This window comes from Petaurus breviceps, unplaced genomic scaffold (genome assembly GCF_028583685.1).
Source record: "Petaurus breviceps papuanus isolate PSGF00001 unplaced genomic scaffold, PetGlider_PUasm1.0 90579, whole genome shotgun sequence".
NCBI classification, from domain to species: Eukaryota; Metazoa; Chordata; class Mammalia; order Diprotodontia; family Petauridae; genus Petaurus; species Petaurus breviceps.
In genome coordinates, this window is record NW_027187278.1 from 5991250 (window position 1) to 6013503 (window position 22254).

Sequence of the window (22254 nt, forward strand, 5' to 3'; positions counted from 1 at the left end):
GAATTATGGTGTAGGATTTGCATTGCGCATGAAGTTATCCTTCCCTGTGTTATGCGTGTCCCTGGGGAAGTCTTCTATTCTGAGTATGATTTGAATTACCTTAAGTCCAGGACACAGAAAGCATCACAAGGATCAATAGGAGGAGGTTAGTGACCGCTACATTCTTGACATTCTTTCTGGAACGTTTCTTATTCTCTCAGACTTGCCTATGTTGGCAGACGTATGATCTAGAAACCTGCTAAGGAGACTAAACCTAGATACCAGGGAAACCCACCTTTGTACAGCCTATTCATGTTAAATTGTGGATCGCTACCAGGAACATCCACACTGCCATCCCATCATGCCTCATGGTTAATGTAGAAACAATGCGGAGATGTTTCTTTTTCATTTGCCACTGGCAGGTTTGAATGTTTACATGACAGTGCTGGCTACAATGATTGCTGTCTATTTTACATGCGGGACTTGGCAACACTAATTACACACACACACACACACATATACTCACACATACATACAAATATGTAAGTATGTATGTTCAGAGGTTGGGCACTTAAAAAATAATCAGTTCTTTGATTGACATAAAGAAAAGGAGAAATTTCCCATTGTACTTGGAATAATATTTATGATATGGAGGGAGGAGTAGAGAAGAAAAATGATTTTTGGTAAGCATAATTAAAGTCAGTCATTTACACTTACATATATTGGGCCTATGAATCAGAATTTTGAATGCAATATTTGGTATGCAAATACCGGGAAGAAAGTTGATAACAGAATAGCAAAGCTATAAATCAGTAATTTGCTGAATTTTATTATTTTATTATTTTTCTCACACTTTTTTTATTTAGTACATTGTATTAAATATAGTCTCTAAGTTTTAACAGACATGATTCTAGAAACTATTTTAAATTTCCCATAGCTCAGTTCATAAATCCAAGAAATTTAAATCTGAAAGAGCAGTTAATGATGGTGTAGCCTGATGCCCCATTTTATAGATGAGAAAACTGAGGGTTAGAGATATAAAGAGATTTGCTTGAAGTCACCCAGCAAGGTAGTGAGGACTTTGTTATTGGAAAGTAAATTTAAAAAAATGATGTGTGATTGTGTGATTACTGAAATTCTGTATACCTGTGGTCCTATCATACCTCATAAGACCCAAATGGGTTTTATAAGGCACTGGGTATGACAGCTTTCATTCATGGGATAGGATGGTATGTGTGGCAGGAATAATAAGGAAATGTGCAAGCTACTTTTCAAAATTACCAAGAATGAGAAGTCAGGAATAGTTTAGCCTTACACAAATTGTGCTTTTTATAGCTGAATTGTCCTTTGCCCTGAACACACAATGCATCAATAGTAGAATTAACATTGCTATAGAGTGAGGGCAGGCAATTAGAATCCTATAAACTCAGAAAAGTTCTCAGAAAAGTTACCTGACTAATTTTCTTCCTTAATGATATTCAGGAAATGAAGGAAAAAATAGAACATAAAATACTAGTGATTTTCTCACAAAATCTCCCTAGTTTTAGAAAACTTCTGTGGAATTCTGAATATATTATTATGTTCAAAAAATTGCAAGTGAATAACTTGAAGTTATTCTATTGTGGTTTAGGGTAAGTATTACTTAGAATGAGAAGAAAACTTTAGAAAAAAAATTTAAATAAGAATTCTTTATTTTCCAAGCTCATAAGAAATTAGATGGTTGTGTTTTATAAGATGGTTAACTAGTCACTTTAAAAAAACATATATATGATTTGAATATTCTATTTTTAAATTTGAAACTCAGAGAATATTTTTGGCAAAAGTAATTATCCTTTTCCCAATGAAGCCAAAGCCTTCTAACTGTACCCTGCCCCCTAGAGTCAACATATTCTATAGAATTCTACCAACCTCAAGAGTTAGAGAGACCTTAGAGATCAATTATTCAACTGCTTATGTGAAAATGAGTGACTATTACAAAATCCTTGTCAAGTACTCATGCAGCCTCCAAATGAAGACCTGAAGGGATGAGTCCATTTTTTCTATTAATCCTCTTAGGCTATAGATTCAAGGCCCACCAACATACTGATTATTCTTCTCTGGATATCCATCAGATTGTCTATGCCAGGGTTGGAACCTTGAGGCCACATATGGCCCTCTAGGTCCTCAAGTGCACCCCTATGACCAATGCAAAATTTGCAAAGGAAATTCTCCTTACTTAAAGAATTTGTTCAATAAAACTTGGACTCATTCAAAAGGCCACACACAAGGACCTAGAGGCCACATGTGGTTTTGAGGCTGCAGGTTCCCTACCCCTGTTGCCCTTACTAAAGTTTGGTAGGCAAATTTAAGAAAATCCTCTTGAAATCATCTGAATAAAGAACAACACAGTGAGGATCCCAAAATTCTTATTTTTAACACTGTGCTTTTACCACTATACTTCAAGTTCAGATCAGTGATTTAGACTGAAATGTTACAAATTGACTCACATTGACATTAAAATCTTTTATATCTTCCAAATTATTCATATAATCCACTGTCAAACTATGCTTCTCTCTTCCTATACTTATTTGAATGATGTTTTGAACCAAAGTCTATCAACATACAGATTTTTATATTAAATTTCAATACATTAGATTGAACCTATCAGTGAATTTTTCTAACAAATGGCCAAAAACATTTATTTGCACTGTCTTCCAATTATAATATGGTTCTTGTCCATAAGTAGTCTCCTGCTTTTGTAGTCAAATTCCTAGCACAGTACTTGCACATAAGTGCTTAAATAAATTCTCCTCATGACTTCTTACATACATGCATGCATTCATCCATTTATGTCTTCATTCTAAGTTACCAAGATCATTCAGAATATAGCATATACAATCCAATGAAGCCAATCAACTTGTCAACTTTTTGTGAGATTTGAAAAGTTATGTTTCCCTGATAATAGTTAGATCAATTAAGAACTCATTACCCTAAGTTTAACTATTCAGTGTTAGAGTTTCTTCTTCAGAATGTCTGTTCTATCTTTCCTAGTTAAAATAATGTTTTCTTTAGTGAAGTAACATAACATATTAGTTGATTACTTCTTCTATTTACATTTCATTAACATCAAAACCAAACCCCAAACATTAATTATTTTACTTAATCTTGTTTTTACCTACAAAGGAACTAAAAAATGTCGTTGTGTTTCCTTTGACGTATCATCTGCCTTCCAGTTCTCTGGGGTTTTACAACATGGACACTATTCTTACTGGACCATATCCTTCTTTTATATTTATCCAAAGTTCTTTTTTTTGTTTTTTTTATATTATATATATATGTTTTTATTTTCCTTTTTAAAATTAACCATTATCTGTCTCAGTTCCTTTACCTATAAAATGGGGCAATAATAGTACCTGCTGCCCAGGGCATTTGTTAAGGATAAAATTGGATATTTGCAAAGCACATTGCAAACCTTATAACCCAGCACAAATGCTACCTAACTATTGCCACATAGAGCACAACTAGAGGGGAGAACTAAGAGGCAGAATTTCTCAATAAGCTGAAAGACTTTTTTGGAAGTCTTTTCTGAAAAAATAACAACTATTTAAAAGTGGGATATGTTGTCTCAAGAAGGTAGAGAATCTCTTTATACACAAAGATGTCTTCAAGCAAAGGCTGCTTGATTACATTTCAGATGTGTTATTTTTTAATGGTCTTTGTTTGTTTAGGGCTAAATTGTATGACATGGACTCTAGGTCCCTTCCAATCCTGAGATTCTGTGAGTCCATAAAGAAGAGTTAATTGGAACTGATTTTTTTTCCTCTATAGTTTGGAAAGTTCATTTCACTCCTAAGAATGGAAGAAGAAATCAGTAAGAATGACTCTTAGCTAAAAGGACAGTGGCAAAATTACAGACTTATAGGAGAAAAGGGACATTGTGTATGTGTCAAAGATTCATGGAATCTGATACTCATTTAATCAATGAACACATCTTAAGAAGTGACTGGTGTATTGAGCACATGCATAGCTTGCAATTTTGTAAAAAATTACATAAAAATCATTTGAACATACATCCCTGAATTGCTATTTTAAATATAGAATTCCCATTATTCATTCAAGTGTTCATAGAGGTTTTTAAGATTTTCACAATGTTATTACATAAGAAATCAAATGCTCCTTTTCAAGTAGTTGGATTTGTTGGACTTGTTTTATAATTTATAGATGAAAGAGAATATGCAGCCCATTTCTCAATTTGATTCTTTTTAAGGGGAAAGTGTGTTTGCTTAAATATTCTGAGCTATATTGCATCCTTAATTAAATCAATGGTTCTGTGCAGAGATCAAAGATGAGAATGGTGCCTACATATTTAAGTTTGAAAGTATTTTGGCTAGAGGATATGATCTACTGAACCCCATGGTAAATTAGGGTGTGTGTGTGTGTGTGTATGTATGTGTGCACGTGCATGTGCACATGTGCAAGTCCTCAAATATAATTCCTTTCAATCTATGACCTTCCTAAATATTAGTATCAATAACTCATTTACTCCTTGATAATAGGTATGCCAATGCAAAAATTGTCATAAAAGGAGTGCTGTAAGAGATGGTTAAAGAAAGAGGCCTCACAGATTTAACACTGACTTTCAAGAAATGAACAAACAGCAAAGGGAGAAAGAAAAAATAACAATATGGCATATATGTTTATTCTTATATACACTTGGAATTAATGGGTCATAAGTAGAGGGTATGCTTTTAATTTCCATTTTTAGCAAAAGAATGAAAGGGGGTATATCAATTACATTTTAATCTTACAGAACATATTGACATCATTCTCCAGGTAGCTAGCAATGTTTCTTTTAAACAGAGCATAATCAGGTATTTACTGCATAAACATAATCTTGGCAATTCATGTAATCAAAAAGAACTTGAGAAGTGTCATGTACACATATTCTTTGGAAGCACGTCATCCATAGTGGTTCTCAGACTAGGAAAGTCAGCTTTGGGGGAACATCTAATGCCTTCAGGCAACTACAAGAAAACAAAGGGGAAAAATAAAAGAAAGCCTTACTTATAGTTTTATTTTTTAAAATATCACTTATAAAGGAATTTGTATACATATATGAAAAAGGGAAAACTGAGAATTGAAAGGAAAATTAAAAGAAAACATCTCTGATTATATCAGGTTTTCTTTTTTTTAATAAGGTTTTTAATTTTTTCCAAGCAGGTGGACAAGCAATGAAGCCATTTCATGCAAATTAGACTTCCCACTAGATAAGCAAACACTGAAAGGTTTTGAAGCTTTATTGAATTTTATATTGTACACCCAATATTTAACAATATTATGTTTAAGTCATAGAGTTCTACTCTAAACCAAATCTTCATTTCCATCATCTACAGATGCTTAATGTTCAATTACTCACACCCTTCACTCTATTGTTTACATCATACTTCTCTGTGAAAACTACTCAAAATACACATACGCACAAAATATATATGATATCAAATGATTAATACTAATGCTATCTTTCTATGCCTAAAAACTGACTGAATTTAGAGTCATAACTAAGACAAGGTGAAGGTGGCAATGCTTCAGACTACCAACATCTGAAGGTATACCCACTCACTGGAAAATATGTGCTTCTTACCCTGTCAAATGCCATTGTCATACCTCTCTCCACCTTGCTTTGGTGAGAAGTGATGCAACTATTCCAATTGCCACCTCCATAGTCATAGAAACCTTTTTTTCATGAACATTCTGTGACTCCATAAAGAAGATTTATTTGGATAGTTGATTTTACATATAAAAGACTACAGCATCTGAGGGCAGTGTGACTTTCTCATTATGAATTTTACCTATATTGGCACTGTAATCTGCACTATTATACTCTCTTGCTAACCCCTTCCTCAATTTCAATTTATCTCAAGTTGAGGTAACATTGGTTGCAGATCTGTTGAATTTCAGTTGTTCAAAAAAAAAATGTGTCAGAAATGGAGGGCAGTAGACTTTACCATCCTTAAACATTGCAAAATCTCCTGAATCATCTCAGATCAGACCTAATATTTGCATTATTGAATATGAAGAAAAATGAAAATACCTGATTTATTGAGAATACTATTTTCTTTGATACTGACCAACAGACACATATAGCTATTAGTTCAAGGGAATTCATAGCTCAATTTGATTTCCTGACAAGTGTTTGAAATATTATTTGGAACTGTGACTTTATCTTCCTATGAACCATAATTATGTATCACAAGACCAATATGCCTCTTTCCTCGGGTTCTCACCAATTTTGTTTCTTATGTAAGCATTGGGCCCTTTAGTATTAGGTTTCAATAATGAAAAGAGTCTTTTCATGAGCTCAAACAAATGACTTTTGATGAAAGTTATAGAGTCTAGCTCATCTTGATGAATTCCAGTCAAGAGTAGGTCATACCAGACTAACCACATTTCCTTTATCATCACGTTTACTTATCTGGTAGATAGTGAATTTGCTATAGTTTTAATTTATCCAAATTATTCCAAAGCATTTGATAAAAAATCTATATTTTTCTTTTCAAAGATAGCAAGACATAAAAGTTACATGAAAATTGAGGTATTTAAATGTTTGAACTAGCAAGTGGTTTTTAATGATTTAATATCAAAATGAAAGCCTCCTTCCTCTCCAAACGAGTGTTATATGGACTTAGGTGTGCCTATATGAAGGTTATATTTTTATTAACAATTTGGATGAAATATTAAATAGCTTATTGAGCAAATTCTCAGATAACAAAAACCAGGAGCAAAAGCTACAACCTAGATGAGAGTAAGGAACCAAAAATATCTTAAGAATCTAGACTATAGAGCACTAGGTTGAATCTAAACAGATAAAATTAAATAAGAATTGATACTAAAGCTTTGCTCAGTTTAAAAAAAATCATAGTTTAAGGGAGGGAGATTTGATTAGATAGCAATTAGTATGGAATTTAAATAAAAGGATTATGTAATTTTAGTGAAACATAAACTTTTTGGGATTCAGAAATACATCGTGGCATTATATAAAATAGTTACTAGTGTTTCAAGCTGCAAAGAGTCTTGGATTTCAGTGAAATAGATGTAATAATACTTTTATGGTTTGCCTAAATGAGACTACATGTAAAGTCCCAGACACCAATGTTAAAAAGGAATTTTGATAGTTTTTAGAAGATTACAATCATGATGAAGAAGAACCTTGAATCCATGTCACTTGAGGACTGAATGAAAGAATTAAGGATGTTTACCACAGAAAAGAGGAAAAAATGTTCTTGGAGGTCCAGGGCAAGGGGAGAAAGGAAAAAAAAAATGTTCTTAAGTGTTTGTCATATGGATGCAAGATTCAACTTCAAACAGAAGGAAGAATTTTAAAACAAAGAAGTGATAAAGTTCTAAATACAATTTTGATGTGAGATAGGAGGAAGAGTAATAGCAACAACAGCTACCTCAAAGGAGAATGGGCTGATTTTGAGGATACTTTGCTGTGCATTACAGGAGTTCTTTAAATAGGGACTAGATGACTCCTTCCAATATAGGTTTTATAAAGGACTTTATTTTCAGGTATAGATTGGACTGGTTGACTTCTGAGGATGCTTCTATTAAACTAATTTAATTTCTGCCTTTTATAGTTACATCTGTTATATTTACATCTCATCTCTGATGAAATCCTGTTTCTCTGCACATCTTTTGAATTAACATATCAGTTAATTTGGGTCACAAATTATCTTTTTAACTCTTAAATGTCTTCAAATAAAAGCATAAATATTTTATATTCTTTTAATATTCTATCTTATATGATATCAATTGAATAGTAGCACAATAATATAATCTTCCTTACATCCTTCTTTCCTTTTAACAAGATTATCAACTAAGGATAGGTTCTGTGTCTCAATAATTTTTAAATATCCTTGGTGGCCATTTTTAAAATTAATTATTCATCACAATTTTTTTTTCCTGATGGATTACATTGTGTATTTTTTGAGTGTTCTGAGAATTTCCAATTGTACTATAGTTAGTAGGTAGTAAAGAATAAAACATTATCAACAAAGTATAACTACAATCTGATTCCAAGATGCATGACTATGTTCCTGGTTTGGTCCCCCAATTGAACATAGGAATTCTGAAATAGGAAGCAGAAAAACCTTTGAGAACTTATGACTTGGAAGGAGCTGAATGCTGAGTGAGCTTGACCCAAAGGGAGATTTTAGCTTATTATTAGTGGAGTCCCAAAAGAGATTCACTTTTCAAACACTTAAATATTTCCACAGTTCTTTTAAAACTAAGCTTTCAGAACTGGTGAAATTGAGGCTTGGGAGGAATGAAAAAAGAAAATAAGGAGGTATCTTTTTCTAGAGGTAATTCTCATGCAGCCTTCCTAGAATTTTAGTTCTTCTCTGTACACTTCAACTTGAAGAAATACGTGCAATGGTATAAAATGCTATGAAGGCAGTGTGAGACAGAGAAAAAGAATGGATTTGGAGTCTTCCCCCTCCCCCCTCACCTCTTAAAATAGATTTTTAGGTGCCAGAAATTATGAAAGTTATTGATAAACTAGAAAACTTACAGAGAGTGTGAACTAAGATGATTACAGTCTAAGATTTTTGAGATAATATATATATATATATGGGTTCATATATATATATGTCATATATTATGGATATTGTATGACCTACATATATTACAAATATATTGTACACACATATATAATATGATATATTTTGCATGCATTTATAAGCATTCATGCACATATACAGAAATATTATATATACAGACATTTAATCATTAAACATTCTAAAATCTACCATTCTCAAAATATAATCTGTCTTTGAAGTATATATCGATTAAATTAAAACCATATTTCCTAGGATTTGTTTACTAAAAGCAAAATATTTTATTTTGCAGAAATTCTTCATATGCTAGTTTATATAGAGAATATTTCAAACTAATACTATATCAGTAAAGACATGGTAGTGTAGTGACAACATGAAAACCTGTATTCGAGTCCCTCTCAGACAAGTATTGACTGTATGACCTTGGGCAAATCTTTTAACCTGTGAGTGGTCTCAGCAACATTCTAAGACTGTAAGCTTCAAAGAAGTTAACCTGCCAACCTTCTTTAGCAGATAGTATTTCTTTACCTGGAAGTTCATTATGCCAATGAAATCACAGGTCTCCATACCTAAAATGTATTAAGATGGATATAGATTTTGCTCTAATGTATTAGTAAGCTTACCTCAATTACTTCCTAATTAACCCTTAGACATTACAACCCTCTTTCTCTAGTCAATTTGATATTAAAATACCAAACCCAAGACTTAAATGTGTAGTTATGATACAGATCTTACTAGATTTATGAAAATTTTGTTTCCACAGAAATTGAAAATGTAATATAAAATAATACTTACTGAATCCAATTCAATGATGAAGGAAGTTTTTATTTAGCAAACAAAACAAAATTCTTCTATTAGGAAATAATTTATTAAAGAAAACTAGAAAAAAACATCACATCTTTGCTAACTACAACTACCCATACCCAAGTATATTAATTTACTTAGAACATTTTATGATATTTTATACATTTATATTTGATTTGTTCTTGGAAATGGAAATGAAAATTCACTTTGGAAAAGGATGGAATCAAGGAAAAATTAGTTGCTTAAAAATGTTCGTCTCAATATACAAAAACATACAAGATATTATTTGCATGGATATGAGGATTAAAGAATGAAGGAAGGAAAAATATAAAACTTTTTTTGTCCTTGTAATAAATATAATGATTGTTTAAAGCCCTAATTTCTATTCTATAGAGATAAATTTTGTTTTGGGGAGTTTTTTTCTCTTACTTCAGTATTTTTCCTTCCAGTGAGTAAATTTAGGTGCATTATATTGAACTGCCTTCTACAGGTACTGTGATTATTAGAATTTAATTATTTACATGTATAAAGTACTTAAGTGAAATCTATAATATAGTAAAGGCAAAAATCAGCATAAAACCATAGATATCTTTTCCTATTAAGCCTAGTGCTAAACTCTTTAGATAATGATATGCATTTTTTGTTTAAAATGTTTGCATTTATTAAGACATTGTTTCGATTAGCAGACCATTTACCATAGAAACTGTTTGAAAAGCCTCTTTTTGTCCCCTCAGGTAACACGTGTATTGGATGATCACCTACCAGAGAAACCTTGAGTAATAAGTGTTTTCCATTTCAGAAGACTTAAAACTTATATTGATCCAATGTACTGCTACTCTAAAGATTTTGTTTTTAAAATCTTGACAAGGTTTCCAGTTGTTTTTTTTTTTAGCATAATTTCATTTGTAATTCAAAAATCTGACTTTTCCTCAGTTCTTAAGCCTTCTCCTCCACACCCATTGATCCCCTGGCCTAAACCTGCAATAACACATTGCTTACTTGATTTGAGAGGGTACATTAGAACCTACACAGAAAGCTCCTGCTGAGATCCTGATTCAAGTACAAGGGGAAAAAGGAAGAAAAAAAAACTACTAAAAGAAATTAACAGCCCTCTTATTGCTAATTAAAAGCTCTTTGCTTTCTATCCACATGGCCAGTACAGCTGCTTCACATTCTCTCACCACTAAGGAAACACATAAATTCAAAGACAATATTGTGAGCAGCACCTGGTCCTTTCTGCACCTGCCGTGATGAGAGTGTATTTCATACTGTCAGTAAATTAACATTCTCTAGGGTCCAAAAGAATGATTTTTTTTCCTCATTCAACTTCTTCCATTTTCCCTAGAGGTAAAGAGACAGTAGTTTTGCTTCCATTTTCGATACTAAATATATCATATCGGTGTTTGCTTCACTGGTGCAGACACCTGCCTCCTGCTGTAAATGCTGTGTTCCAGTTCTGAAAGATTTCCCCAGGGCTCCACATTCAAGTATTGGCTTGTAACTATGGCTTAATATCATGTCAAAATCTCTTAAGGAAGATACAGCTTGTCAAGTCATTTCAAGATTGGACCTTCATCTAGTGAAATTCTGAAAATGTCCTTTGAGTGTTTGAAGCATGAGCAGACAAATAAAAGGCTAACAAGTCATTTGTAAAGATAATAGCTAACAGCATGCATTTTCCATTTCTCCCCTTTCCATTAAATGTTGATAAAGGAATGAGAGCAGACTTCAGAGCTCTGGTACTGATTATTTATAAACAGGTCAGCAAATCCCCCAAAGTTTAGTGTTTTGTACATGGAAGGGATGGGGGAGGGGGTGATATTGTTTGTTCAAAAACCACAGGCAGCCTAATGGCAAAGCTCTCTGATGGACATGGTTTTACAGGGTTATCTACAAATAACAGAAAATGTTTCTACAAAAGTCTATTTATGAATTTTTAAAAAGAAAACTGTATTAGAACCCATTGAACTTAGTCTACTTATTTTGTCCATTGGTGGCTTTCAAAGGGATTTTTCTATAGTATTCATAAGGGCATTTTTGGTTGGAGAAGTAGAAAGAATATTTAGAAGTATCTATAAAAAAGATATATATAAAAATATAAAAGCATATAGAAAAAATAAAAGTGAACACTTATTTAATATGGATGTCAGAAACTTTAATATTCTTCTTTCACTTTTGTCACAAATGATAGAAGTAAATTTGTGTGTGTAATATGTGTGTATACGTATACATATATGTACATATACACATATTCATATATATATATAATACTTAGCATTTTTTTCAATCAGTAATGATTTGCCGCTCTTAGTACAATTTACTGAAAGATATGAATTTATCTGTATATACATATATCAGTACAAACTGTAATTTCTTGTAGGGATAACCTGTGCCTGAATTGCTATCATAAGCTCATTGGTTAAATTTTTTTGTTATTATTGTTTCTGTTATTATTGTTATCATTGTTCCTTATTGTTGTTTTTAACATCATCATTTCAGTGTGATAATTATTTCTGTATGTGGTATGCCCCTGTACTAGGTCATCAACTCTGTGTAGACAATGCTTATTATTTTCTTCCCATTACTTAAAAAAAAAACCTATCATTGTACTCTGTGAAGAACATGCTTTGAATATTGATTGAATGAGGAAAGAGTTCTATACAAGATATTCTTTGTTATAAATAATTGAATTTTTTTATGGCTTAGCTTCCTTTGTTTTAATTTCAAGGTACTTCATGAGAAATGATTCTGAGAGAGGGTAAAGAAGTTTAATAGGAATGAGAATACCAGCTCAGAAGGCCAACTAAGCAATCAGTAGACAACTTTTACCTAAATAATGAATTTTTACAGCAATATCTCCTAATATATAGGAGTTTTTTTTACAGCAATATCTCCTAATTATAGAGTCCCCACATAACTTTAGTTAAAACACATGCCACCCAAAGCTGTTTTCAACATTTGTCTAGCTATATGCTCAGATCATAACAAGATAGGTTACAAGGAAAGGGAACTGAGGTAGTACAGCTATGGGATGGCTGGTAAATATATAACAACTGGCACAAGGGGGAAAAAATTAAATTTTCTCTTTCACTTTCTCATTTTTAAATAATTGAGAAACCAATGAAACATGTTGTGCTCTGTAACATTTGCCAACCAAGTGTCAACATGCTCACAATGAATTTAAAAAGTGATTGTCACAAGCTAGTTTGTAATAGCTTCAGAATACAGCATATCTCTCGTGGCAGGATGAGAGTCTTAGGAAACATATGGAAATCAATTTTAGGTATTAAAAACAGAGAAAAGTAAATAGAAGTATACAGTTTCATGAGATTATAAACAATATCCTATCTATCTTTGCTCTAAATGCCATTCGGTTTCAGGAATTATTTTCAGCAGTAAAAAATTATCTTTTTATATGAGAATTTTATAAGGATCCCTGAAATATGAAAATCCAGGGAAAGACTTGCATATTTTAGCTCATCTCCATTTCTATTATAATAGACTCCATCATATTCATGCTTAGAACCTTTTGTGACTATGACTATATTCTAAGTAATGGGGAAAAGGGAGGGGAATAAGCATTTATATAGTACCTACTACATGCCAGATATTGTGTTAAATACTTTAAAATATCTTATTTGATAACATTTGGTATTAGGAATAATATATAGAATAACAAAATTGCAGGGACCTTAGTGACCATCTAGTTTAATCTGTCCTCTAAAAGGAATTCTCATTTCAAAGTGCCTAATCAATACTTTCAATGAGGGGTGACCAAATTCCTGCTTCTTCCAAAGATGTCATTTTGACTTCACTCTAACTGTTAGCTCTAAGTGTTAGGGAATTTTTCCTTAAATCAAGTGAAAAATGTCTCTTTTCCATTGTCCTTTGCTCTTAATTCTTCCATAGGGAGACAAGGAGAGAATTTTAATCTCTCTTCTATATGACAGGCTTTTAAGTACTTAAAAATAACTTTAATTCCCCAGCTGGTTTTTCTCTTCTATTAGCTAAGAATTTCTGATTCTCTAAATCAATATTCATGCCATGAATTTGAAATGCTTCTCCATTCAGGTTGAGTTAACTAAGACAATTTCTAGTTTATCAATGTCCCTCTCAGACAGGTCAAAATACTATTCAAATTTGGTATAACCAAGGCAGACCCTAGCAGGATGATGACCTCTTTATTAATGGAAGTTAAGTACCTCTTACTGTAATCCAAGATCATGTCACAAAGAACATGGTGAGTTTGATAATGGTGCTGACATTTATATGAATTTATGTCTCTCAATCAATTCAATTTCATTCCATATTTCCATTTTCCGTTCAGTAGACAGATCAGCACCAGTGAACTCAGAGACCTTTACAATTTCAATACAGATTATTTGCAAAGCCTGTGAAAATGGTGATACTTGCTCCAGACTCAGAACTTAGTTTTGATAGGGAAAGCATGTAAAAATGGAAATTAAATTACAAGAAAGATATATTAAACACATATTTGCCCAATTACTTCAAAATGTCATGGACTCATGTCAAATGAAGGCCTTTTATGGCTTGCTAAATGCTTTGCTTGAGTTTCAGTGATGAACAATTTCAATCTCATAGACAATTGACTGGTAAAGAACTTCTCTGAACTTAGAGAAACTGGTCTTCACATAGAAAAATAGTCTTAAAAGATGCACATTCAAAGATTTCTACTTTGCTTGAGCCAGAGCTCTTATTCTCATGGAAAAACCTTTGAGAACCCAGGTTCTGTCCACACTTCAAGATACAATGGGGCCAGACATTGGTTTACTGCTTTACTACATATATTTAACTCCTTATTGTTGTTTACCCTTTGTGCCCTGTGCTTTGAACTTGGCAGATGTTTCACAGTTGCATATTGAATTGAATTTTTTTAAGTCGACAAAAAATCAATGAAAACATTTCATCAGTATTTTTTTTCTTTTTGAATTATTGAAATTCAATTATCAAATTCCACAAAAGATGCAATGCTGTCGGTTTACTTTCCCTTTTTTTTTGGAGGGAAGAAGGCAAGGCAATGGGATTAAGTAACTTGCCCAAGGTCCATCAGCTAGTAAGTGTCAAGTGTCTGAGGCCACATTTGAACTCATGTCCTCCTGACTCCAGGGCTAGTACTCTATTTTCTGACACTTATTGCTAAGTGATAAAACTACAAGATGTAGACACTAAACTGTCCAATGTCTCTTTAACATGATACCACATTGCTCATGAAATTTTAGTTCTCTAAAATCTCCAAAACTTTTTGAATAAAAAAGAAACCACTCTTATCCATCTTATACTTGTGGACGAGTTGTTGGTATATAAGTGCAGGACTCTAAATTATCCTATTGAATTTTATCTTATTCAATTCAGGAGAGTTCTTTATCAAGTTAGCATACACTTTTTAGGTTGAGAAACTATGCTAAATATTAGGGATATAAATAGAAACAAAAAAAATTATAGACCAAGTACTACAATATCTTACAATCTAATAGAGAAAAATAACACATAAAATGGAATCAAAAAGGGTGCGAGAAGGAAAGTTCTCTCCATTGGGCTGTTGTAGAAAAGCAATCCAGAGAGAAAGGAACAGGACCAGAAAGAAATTAAGCTCTGACTTTAGTCTGTCAAGATATATTTTTGGAATCTGACTTTAACATCCACTGTATTCATTATTCCTTCTAGTTTTATGTCATCTACAAATATGATAATCATGCTATTTATGCCTTTATCAAATTCATTGATAAAATGGATTTTAAATACACATAGGAAATCTCGTTAACTACACATATTTTCAAGAAATGAAATGAATGAAATTTTCAACAACATATTCAATTAGCATAAATTTTAGCTAAGACAATTTCATATGGAATAAAAGCTTTCATGAGCTATTGGATACTATTTTCCATATCAATGAGATTTCCTATGTGTCTTCTATGTCTTCTATGAAATCTCATTTATGCTAATTCAATAAAATGTTTTTCAAAATTTCATTCACTTCATTTCTTAGAAATATGCATAGTTAATGAGATTTCCTATGTTTCTAGACTTTAGGGAAAGCCTGTAGTATAGGGTCAAGCATAATCCCTTTAGTATTTAACTGCAGACCTGCCAGTTTAATATTGAGCCATTAGTAAATTCTCTTTGAGTTGACTCACCCACATAATTCAGAATCAATCTAATTGTATTATAGCAATTTCCTCAGACACTATTCTCATTCAAGCTCATATCACCTCTTGCCTATCTTAATATTTTAGCCTCCTGTTTGGTTTCTCTTCTTTTAATTTCTGTACTCTTTAATCTATATTCCATATAGTTGACAAACTGATACAACTGAGGCCAAAATTGACCATGTCAGTCAGGAACTAATTAAAACCTATACTTGATCCCTTTTGCCTCCAAAACAAAATAAAAATTCTTCATCATTACAATTTAAATTATCCACCATCTGTTTTCCACCTGCTCTTCCAGTCTTATTTGATGTCACTGCCTTTCATGTACTCTGTTTCATCTCAAACACTCTAGGATGCTTTCTCCAACATTAATATATAATTTTCCTTGTCCATATTATCCCTAACTTCAGTTTCCCTGTTTTCTTTATCACTTAGAATCACTGCATACTTTAAGGCACAACTTAGGTGACTTTATGGATTTTTTATCACCTCAGTTGTTAGTTCTCTTTCCTCAAATCATTTAATAACCAATCATCTTTGAACCTGTTGAATATATTCTTTACACTACCAATAGAATGTGAACTCCTGGATGACTGGGCCATTTTCATTTTGTTTTTATATCCCTGTTACCTAGAATTGTGCCTTGCGCATCATACTTACTATGCTTTGTAAATCTCTATTGAATAAAATTGAATTTATTAAATTAACAGATGTCATATAGTTGGCAGAGAATGCTAGAATCTTGACAAATAGAATTTTCATTTAAAAAGTTTTTGAAGACATAGAACAATGGACCTAATACACCAAAGTGAAATATAACAAAATACTAAATTTTTAATTCTAAAATTCCAACTACATGATTTGAGTGAAGAACAAATATTTAGACAATTCTTTATGTGGAAAAAAAATAACAAAGGGCAAGATTAAGAACAATAGGTTGTAGTTAAACATATACACTACGAATTATTATTATTGATTTACACAGTAAATACTTAACCTTAAAAAAATTCTTTATTTATTATGAAAATATTTTATATTAGCTAAACAATGAACACCTCTAAAGTGAACACTTTCCAATAGTTGAATGGGAAGGTTCTAGAAGAAAAGAATTTATTATTCTGAGAGTTTTATGGCTGTTCTCATGGTTTTTAGAGGATTTTCCTGTTAGATTATATTACTCTATGATTTCCTTCAAACTACCACAACATTCAGAAGGATGGAACAAGGTAAGGAGTGTGGAAAGCAGATCATACATGTGGCATGGAGGCATCCTATATGTAGAAGCAATGGGTAGAGTTTATTATTCTGCAGAAATATTATGGCATAATCTTTTAGTCAAAAACAGCACTATTATTGATTATTTCCTTAATGATGACTCCATTTTTCAAAAGTTGGATGCTGCAATAAGTGAACTCTTATGTTAGGCTTTCTCCTGACCAAAAAGAAGCAACTGGTGACAAAACAAATGAAGTTGTCATCACTGTTAAAATGTATGACAGGAAAAGAAAAGGAGAGGAAAACAAGACATAATTTAACATTCACCCTAGATTTTTGGAGACCAGATTTCAAGTCCAAAAAAGATAGTGTTTCATCAACCAAAAGTCTGTCTGGGTAGTCAGTCAAGGGAGGATGAGAAGCTCTCAAGATTGAAATTCTGGAAGTACAAATATAAACCATTTTGGTGAGAAATAGCAAATCTTTAAAAAAGAGACAGATGAAGGTGCATGGGGCATTTATCAGGTTGGAGAGTATAATGAGAAGAAAAAAGGACTGAACAAACTTTCAGGGATTCACAAACTTAAAGGTTGATAGAGATAGAATTATCAATACATTTCACTAGTTGGTGAAGCCATTGCAGTTGAAATTCCTACTCCTTATCTCCCTTTGTTGCATTATCAGTATGCATCTATCTTTTCTTCTCAACTTTCATTGATCTAATTACTTCTGCTTTGACTATTGTATATTGAACAGTTTATTACTGATTGTTAAACAGGATACTATCATTTTGTACAAATGGCTCCTAAAAACTTGGCTTTCATGGCCATCGCTAAATAATGATTATAATAGTAATGCATAGAATGTTATGATAATTTAAAAGGAAATTCTAGGGAGACTGCAATATGACCATTCAAATACCCTTATGGTTAATTTGTTTTATGGCTGAATTGTTTTAATGTCAACTTATACTATCAATCCCTAGGGTAAAGATCAAATCTTCTTTCATGTCTCTGAGGCAACATTGGGAACACTCAATGAATAAATAACAGTGATAAAAACAATGAAACCTCCTTCAGAGAAGGATGGTGAAGTGTAATTAGTTTACGAAGTGTCTTTTGCATAAACCATATTGAGGATTATGCCTACATCATGTTGGAGAGACTATTTTCAATTTCCCTTATCCTTTTATATTATTTGTTTGATTGATTTCAAACACTCAAAATTATGCCAGCATCCTAACTGACCCTTTGTTTGAAATGAGTACAAAAACATAAAATAATAGAGCTAAAGCTTATGTTAAGGAAAACCTTGCCTACTCATCTAATTCTATAGTTGAGGCCCAGAGAAGATTTTTGACTTGTCAGAAATAACATTTTGAGTTACTATAAAGTCAGGAGTTGTAGTACTTAATATAGGAGTAGAAAGTAATGAGATTTGGGATGGTTAAAGGTTTGTTTGAAATAAAAGAGCTAGGAAGTAATCTTACAGTCATTGTACTAAACCATAATACCTAGAAATACCAATTATTTGAAGAATCAAAAAAGAGCTTCTTATTAAATTTGAATATGACATAACAATTTCCAGTATTTCAACATGGTCAAACATAAATTGATTCAACATATGGCTTACATTTTCAGATTCTTATACAATTTCGATCATACCTGTTTACAGCCCTCCTGAGGCTTTTAATAATTCACTGTACTGGCCTCTGGCTAAACAAAACACCAAGAGGCACCAGGTATGAGCATGAACAAGAAGACCTGAGGCAATGATGTCTTTAATCCCGTTGCATTAACTGAAGCAGAGTTTCCCCTGAGCATCCCACAGCCATAGCTGCCCTAGTCAATACTTCTTGCTCCTTCCCTACCCATCACCCCAGGCATACAGGGCCAGAAGATGGATTTGGGATATACCTTGCTTTCCATGTTGCTCTCCAACATAGCCATCAGTTACCAACCTCTCTTTCAAACATTATGTAATATCCTATTTACCCCCTATTAATCCTTGTTGCTGTGAACTACTATCCTCCTGATCCCTTTCTTAACTTGCTTTAAGATTTTGGAACTAGGTTCAGATTCCTTTCCAAACCTTAACCCTTATCATACTTGCAAGTTACTTCATTGCCAGCTTTGAGAATGCTTCTAACATCAATGAAGGTAGCCTACAAATATATTGTTTTCCTTTGAATCATCCTGAAAAATCCAAATCTTTTCTTAATCCTATTATTACCCACCTATATGATAACCATGTATGCTTGCATTAGATTTTTCTTTTCTGATTTCTCCTTCTTTGAGCATTGTGCTATTAAGGAAATATCATTCCAGGAGGCTGTTTCAATATTCACCCTCAAGAACTCTGAAAATCAAGATTAAACATGAAGTCATGTCCATGATGGGAAATGCCCATAATCATGATTTCAATTTTCTAATATATGTTCATAAGAGGAAGCAGAAAAGAAGAAAAAGTCAACACGAGTTTTGGGGTATAGGAATCCCCTTCTTGAGGACTTCTGATGAATCCCCATTACACAAATATCATCCACATTTTACAGGAGAGGCTCAGAAAAGAATGTGACCTGACCATGGTGATAAAGTTTTGTTTTAGTTTGTTTCCCTGACTCTTCACAAATCACATCATTAAGGGTAGTATACTATATTATAAATATACATTACAAGACAATTTTATCAGGATAGCTACACACAAGGCATTCTTAAATTTTGTTCCCCCAAACTATATTGTTTAGATTAGTAAAAGTCTTTACCAGATATATCTTGCATGGAATTTTAATAGTTAAATAGCTACTGGTTTAGGTTGTATATGGTCTTTATGAATATTGGGAAGTGATTCCCTGCCATAAATTCATCCAAGATGTTCTACAATACTATTTTAAGCACAGGATTACCTCAGGTTTTAAGGTATAGGTTGAATTCAATTGAGAACTTATTTGTTATCTTCCTTTAAGATTAATCCACCTTTACTACCTTAAAAGCTATTGCTTCCAGGAAAGACAAAGAGACAATTTAAAAATAGATGTTATTTTTTTTCCTGAGAAAACATCCTAGTAAATTTTATTCTGAAAAACCTACAGTGTGCAAATCAAGGTACTTAGAATGGACAAGACATTTTCCTGAATGTAAATGAAGCAAAGAGATGTTGACATTGGACAACAGAGTCCTATTCTATGCATAACAATGTGTGGATATGTTTTCTTCATCATCACTAGCAATTTTTAATAACATAGAAAATATAGTTGAATCCCTCAAAGAAAAAAAAACTGCAACAACCTAGGGGTATTTTTTGTAATATTTCCACTCAAATTAATTTTGTATATCTGTAGAAATTTAACTCAGCATTAAATTGAATCATGCCAAAGTAACATTAGAATAATTGTCCTTCCTGATCATTTTGATATAATTTTGGACAGACATTAAATATTTAATCCAGTTTTATAAAATTTGGTAATTAAAATCTGATAATAAATCTAAATGCTTTTATTATTATTGTTTTTTTTTTTTTTTTGCTTTTTGGAGGGGGGAAAGTAGGACAATTAGGATAAGGTGACTTACACACATGGCTAGTTTATATGTTAAGTATCTGAGGCCAAATTTGAACTCAGGTCCTCCTGACTCCAGGGCTGGTGCTCTATTCACCATGCTACCCAGTCACCCCAATGATTTTTTTCTTAAAAGGAAAAAATAAATACCAGAATACACCCTTTTAGTGTAATTGGTTTTATTGCTTAAAATAAAATTTAGGGTAAAGGTTACAACTATTTTATTATGTTTTGTTGGTTTTTTTCAGACTTTTAACCCAATTTCATACAACAAATAATTATATCAGATTCCTCTTAGCTGTTATGATTGCCAAGCTCATCTAGCCCTAAAACAAAGGCAAGATACATATTCAGATTTAAATGAGTGTGCATATATGTACATATATCTATATGTATATTTGTGTATACACATGTATATATGTACATCATTATTTGAAATAGAGAGATACAAGAAATTATCTCAGTAAATACAAGTGTAAAGCAAGATTGCTTCCTTTCCCTCTTATTATTTGAAAATGTTTTTGAAGTGATAACAGTAACTGTAAAGAAAGAGAGGTAGAGAGACAAAGATACACCTAGAGAAAGAAAGATACAAAGAGATATTGAAGTCATAAACACTAACAAAAAGGAGACAAAATTGTCACTTTTATGGATGACATATAAAATATTTCCTTTGGCCATAATGTTCCTTGAAGGATTTTTTTGTTTGTTTCTTTGTTTGCTTGTTTTTTTTTTTATTTTGTTTTGTTTTGTATCTCTTTCATGAAGTGGTTGATGGATTCTGTCAATGTCTATTTTGTCCTTTGGATCCAGGACATCAGGGCAATTTTCCTCAGTAATTTCTTTAATAATTCTGTCCAGTTTGTGCTTTTCATTTTGGCTTTCTGGTATTTCAATGATTCAGATTCTGTCTCTCCTAAATCTATTTTCCAGGTCAGCTGTTTTTCTCATGAAGTATTTTACAGTTTTTCCCATTTTTTTCATTTTTTTAAAATTTTGGTTGAATTGTTCTTTATGTCTCATAGAATCATTAGCTTGAATTTGCCTAATTCTAACTCTCAAGATGTTGTTTTCATTTATTAGTTTTTGTATTTTCTTTTCTATCTGGCCAATGTACTCTTGTTTATGTTTATATTTTCAATTTATTTATTTACCTTTACTTTACAACATTCAGTTCCACAAGCATATGAGTTTCAAATTTTCTCCCCTACCCTCACCTCCCCTCTATGGGGCATGCAATTCTATATAGGTTCTACAAATACCTTCACATTAAGCATTAATCAAATTGTAAAGAAGGATTATAACCAATGGAATAAGCAATGAGAAAGAAGAAACAAAACAAAAAAGAGAGAAAGCAAATAGTTTGCTTCAATCTGCATTAAGACTCCATTTACCTTTCTCGGCATGTTGATAGCCCTTTCCATCATGAGTCTTTTGGAGTTGTCTTATACCCTTGCATTACTGAAAGGAGCCCAGTCTATCAAAGTTAGTCATCACAGCTAGAATGTGTCTGTAATTGTGTACAATGTTCTCCTGGTTCTGCTCCCCTCACTCGGCATCAGTTTATATAAATCTCTCAAGGTTTTTGTGACATCTGTCTGTCCCTCATTTCTTATAGCACAATAGAATTCCATTGAATTCATATACCACAACTTGTTTAGTCATTCCCCAATTCTTTGCCACCACATAAAGAGGTGCTGTAAATATTTTTGTATATACAGGTCTTTTTTCCACTTATACAGTCTGTTTGGAATACAGCCTTAGCAAGGGTATTTCTGGGTGAAAGGGTATGTGCATTTTTATAAACCTTTCAGCATAGTTCCAAATTACTCTCCTGAAATGTTGGATCAGTTCACAACTCCACCAACAATGCATAAGTCTTCCAATTTTCCCACATCTGCTCCAGAATTTATCATTTTCCTTTTTTGTC